This window comes from Lathyrus oleraceus, chromosome 5, assembly GCF_024323335.1.
Source record: "Lathyrus oleraceus cultivar Zhongwan6 chromosome 5, CAAS_Psat_ZW6_1.0, whole genome shotgun sequence".
Classification (NCBI taxonomy): Eukaryota; Viridiplantae; Streptophyta; class Magnoliopsida; order Fabales; family Fabaceae; genus Lathyrus; species Lathyrus oleraceus.
This window is the reverse complement of record NC_066583.1, coordinates 379,657,500-379,662,608: the sequence shown is the minus strand read 5'-3', so window position 1 is coordinate 379,662,608 and position 5,109 is coordinate 379,657,500. Positions and strand designations below refer to the sequence as shown.

Genomic DNA, 5,109 nt, shown 5'->3' with positions numbered 1-5,109 from the left:
TTTCAAAAAGTATTTTTAAAGGTTAAATGTGAGGACGAGAGTTAAGCATTTAAGTTTAATCATATAATCTAAGTCAACAGAGCGAGAGTTTAAGACGAGGGTGTTTAAACGGTTAGTATTTTCTTAAAAAGAGTTTCTAAAGATTCTATTGTTTTCAAAAAGTGATTTTAGACTTAACTAAATAGTGAGAGCGTACGTTAATATAAAGTCATAGTTTTATTCAACAGAGCGAGAGTTTGAGAAAAGACTTTTAATCAACAGTGTCTACTGAAAAGACTTATTTTAAAACTAAGAAACCAACGAAGATTTGATTCCCTAATTACGACGAACTACATACTGATATCCGTGTTATTTGATATTTAATCTAGATCCAATTTTAGTTTTACTTCCCCCCCCCTAATCATCAAAGTATCATCCGCCTTAGCTTTACGAAGTAACCTTAGAAAAACGGTATATCGATTCATTAAGTCCCCGTGGGATCGATATCTTTTAAAACTACGTGATTAGACTGTGCACTTGCAGTTAACACCCCAATAGACTCATAAAGTCGCGATCAAGTTTTTGGCGCCGTTGCCGGGGACTTTTATTTAGCCGATATCGTAACTCTTCTGTTACGCTGTAGAGACTAAGGCTATTTCTATTTTTTCCTTCTTTTTCGTTGATTTGTATGCCACACACTCGCTCACAAGGCGAACCGTTTTACTTACGAATCAACGACGTTGAACGATATCTCCGAGTCTTACGACGAATTCGGGAGTATCGTGCTGCAAACAATCTTCCTTCAATCGAAATTCCTGATCTCAAAAATCTCCTTCCTTCGCCGATACCCGAGATGGCAGAACCAGCTCGTGCTCTTCGAGATTACGCTGTTCCATCTTAAGATGAGCCACATTCGAGTATTTCTCCACCCGCAATCGAAGCGAACAACTTAGAACTTAAACCTTCGCTGTTGCAAGCAGTGCAACCGAACCAATTCTCTGGAAATCCTACCGAGGATCCGAACCTTCATTTATCCGTATTTGTCCAATACGCTGATACTGTTAAAGCTAATGGTGTCACTTCAGAGGCAATTCGACTTCGTCTCTTTCCTTTCTCGTTAAGAGATAAAGCTAGAAGATGGCTTCAATCTCTTCCTTCCAACTCAGTCACCACAAGGAATGAGTTGAAGAAAGTCTTTCTTGCCCGATATTTTCCTCCAAGCAAAACAGTAATGTTGAGAGCCCAGATAAATGGATTTAAACAGAAAGATAACGAGTCTCTTTTCGAAGCATGGGAAAGATACAAGGACATGATGAGACTTTGTCCACACCATGGTTTAGAGGACTGGTTAGTAATTCACACCTTCTATAATGCTCTCTTGTACAACACAAGGTTAACAATAGACGTCGCCGCCGGTGGTGCGCTCATGGATAAACCTTACGCTGACGCATATCAACTCATCGAGAGCATGGCCCAAAATCATTACCAGTGGGGAAGCGACCGAACAATGGTAGAAAAACCTCAAACAAAAAGTGGCATGTACGAGATAAGTAGCCTTGATCATGTTAATGCAAAAGTGGATGCTCTTGCCCAGAAAATTGAAAGTTTAAATGTATCACCTCCAGCCACCGTGGTTGCAGTAACTCAAAATTGCGAAGTCTGTGGACTTCAAGGTCACACTCCTACAGATTGTCAACTCCTAACAGGAATCCAAGCAGAGCAGGTGAATTATGCTCAAGGAAATCCCTACTCGCATACCTATAACTCAAACTGGAAGAACCATCCTAACTTTTCATATAAAAGTAATAATGCTTTATACGTACCAGGTCAAGCTCCCAGTCAAGCTCCAGCTATACCTCCTGGATATCAAAAGCCGACCCCATCTACACCTAACAATAACGTTCCTAGGAAATCAAATTTGGAAATCATGATGGAGAACTTCATTGCTTCTCAACAGCAAACCAATAAAGAGTTTTTAAACCAGAATGTACACACTAACGAACAGATTAAACAACTAGCAAGTAAAGTAGATGCCCTGGCTACCCATAACAAAATGCTGGAAACACAAATCTCACAAGTAGCTCAACAACAAGCACCTACTGCTGCCCCGACTGGTACATTTCCTGGACAACCCCAACCTAACCCAAAAGGCCACGCTCATGCTATTATATTAAGAAGTGGAACACAGGTAGAAGGACCATCTGACCCGAGGATTGAAAATCAAAACTCTAAAAAGTCAACTGGGGAAGAAAGTAAACCTAAGGAAAAGGAAGAGAGTAATAAGGAAACCGTAGAAAAGAAAGAACCTTATGTACCTCCGCCGCCTTACAAACCACCCATCCCTTACCCTTAAAGGCTGATTAAAACCAAAGACGCGGGCAAATTTAAAAAATTTGTCGACCTACTGAAACAATTAAACGTCACAATTCCTATTACAGAAGCTATTACACAGATGCCCTCATATGCTAAGTTCTTAAAAGAAATTTTATCTAATAAAAGGAAACTTGAAGATAGCGAAACCGTTACACTCACTGCTGAGTGTAGCGCAATAATCCAAAATATGCCTCCTAAACTTAAAGGTCCGGGTAGTTTTTCTATACCCTGTCACATAGGAAAATTTGTCATAGATAAGGCTTTATGCGATTTAGGAGCCGGTATCAGTGTTATGCCCTTGTCCATATGCAAGAAACTTGAAATGGGAGAATTAAGACCAACTAAAATGTCTGTACAATTAGCAGATCGTTCCGTTAGATATCCCGTAGGAATTCTTGAAAACGTTCCCGTGCGCATATGTCAATTCTACGTTCCCACCAATTTTATAATTATGGACATAAGAGAAGATGAAGTTACCCCCATTATATTGGGAAGACCATTCTTAGCAACCGCCGGTGCTATCATAGACGTAAAACGAGGACGACTCACTTTCGAAGTAGGAGAAGAGAAAATTGAGTTTATTCTTTCCAAATTTTTGAAGGCACCTGCAATAGAAGACACATGTTACTTCATGGATATCATCGATGAATGCATAAAAGAAACAGAATTAGAAAATGACGAATTGTCTTACTATCGTGTAGAAGACAGACTGAACCAATGTTTAGCAATAACATCATATCCTACGCAATGCCTTAAGAAACCAACCCTAGACCTGAAAACACTTCCCAAAAATCTGAGATATGAGTTCCTAGACTTAGAACTTGAACGACCAGTGATAGTCAATGCAGATCTAGGAAAACTTGAAACCGAAAAACTCTTACATATCTTAAGAAAATATCCAACCGCACTAGGATACAACATCACCGATCTTAAAGGGATAAGCCCTTCTATTTGTATGCACCGCATCATGCTAGAAGAAGACTGTAAAACTTCGAGGGAACATCAGAGGAGACTAAACCCGATCCTAAGTGAGGTAGTGAAAAAGGAAGTAATGAAGTTATTGGAGGCAGGTATCATATATCCTATATCCGATAGCAAATGGGTTAGTCCTGTACACGTAGTACCAAAGAAAGGAGGTATAACCGTGATCGAAAATGAAAAAGGAGAAACTATAACCAAACGAATTGAATCGGGATGGAGAATGTGCATTGACTATAGGAAGCTAAACAAAGCAACCCGAAAAGATCATTTCCCTTTACCATTCATAGACCAGATGTTAGAACGACTAGCCAATCATTCTCATTTCTGCTATCTAGACGATTACTCGGATTTCTTTCAAATACCAATTCATCCTGATGACCAAGAAAAGACAACGTTCACATGTCCTTTTGGTACCTTCACTTATCGACGAATGCCATTTGGCTTGTGCAATGCTCCTGCGAACCTTCCAAAGGTGCATGATGGCAATATTCGCCGATTTTCTCGAAAACATCATGGAAGTCTTTATGGATGACTTTTCCGTATGCGGACAAAGTTTCGAAGAATGTCTTGAAAACCTAGAGAGAGTTCTAGAACGATGTGTAAAAGTAAACCTAGTACTTAATTGGGAAAAATGTCACTTTATGGTACAAGAAGGAATTGTTTTAAGACACATCATATCAAATAGAGGAATTGAAGTAGACAAAGCCAAAATAGAAGTAATCGAAAACCTCCAACCTCCGAAAACTGTGAGAGAAATACGAAACCGGTCTTTACCGACGATTCATTAAAGATTTCTCTAAAATAACTAAACCTTTAACCGGATTATTAATGAAAGGCGATGAATTCATCTTCGACAATAAATGTTTAGAAGCATTTCAAACACTTAAACAAGCACTGATCTCCGCGCCCATAATGCAGACTCCAGATTGGAATGAACCATTCGAAATAATGTGTGACGCAAGTGACTACGCCGTAGGCGCTGTTTTAGGACAACGAAAGGATAAAAAACTTCATGTCATATATTATGCAAGTAGAACTCTAGATGAGCGCAAATGAATTACGCCACGACTGAGAAAGAACTTTTAGCAGTAGTATTTGCACTAGATAAATTTCGTTCCTACTTGGTCGGAGCTAAAATAATCGTTTACACTGATCACGCTGCCATTAAGTACCTCTTAACAAAGAAGGACGCTAAACCTAGACTCCTAAGGTGGATCTTGTTGCTACAAGAATTCGATTTGGAAATCAAAGATAAAAAAGGAACTGAAAACGTAGTAGTCGACTACCTCTCTAGACTTGAAAACCTAGAACCGGAAAGAACATCGATCAACGATGACTTCTCGTACGATAAACTCATAGCTAATTTGGAAGAAAATAGAGCTGATGAACAGGTAGAAACCACCTTGGCCGTATGCGTTACACCCTGGTACGCTGATTTTGTAAATTATTTAGCCGCCGGAGTGGTTCCACTTGATTTATCCTACCAACAAAAGAAACGATTCTTCCATGACATGAAACATTATTACTGGGACGACCCTTTACTTTTCAAAAGAGGCCCCGATGGTATTTTCCGTCACTGTATACCTAAAGAAGAAGTAGAAAGTATAATCCAACATTGTCATTCCGCTCCTTATGGTGGACATGCAAGTACATCAAAGACCTGCTCTAAAATCCTACAAGCCGGTCTTTATTGGCCAAACATATGGAAGGATGTGCATGCCGCTGTCAAGAAATGCGATAGGTGTCAACGCACAGGAAATATATCTAGACGTGATG

The 5,109-nt window shown here is 39.5% G+C and overlaps 1 non-coding gene across 1 annotated transcript; it reads right to left on the bottom strand.

Moving 5' to 3' along the window:
• Window positions 1-1,210: 1,210 nt before the first annotated feature.
• LOC127090231 (small nucleolar RNA R71) lies at window positions 1,211-1,317 on the bottom strand. The gene has a single exon (XR_007791757.1). It is a non-coding gene; the product is annotated as a small nucleolar RNA R71 (small nucleolar RNA).
• Between the last annotated feature and the right edge of the window lie 3,792 nt (window positions 1,318-5,109).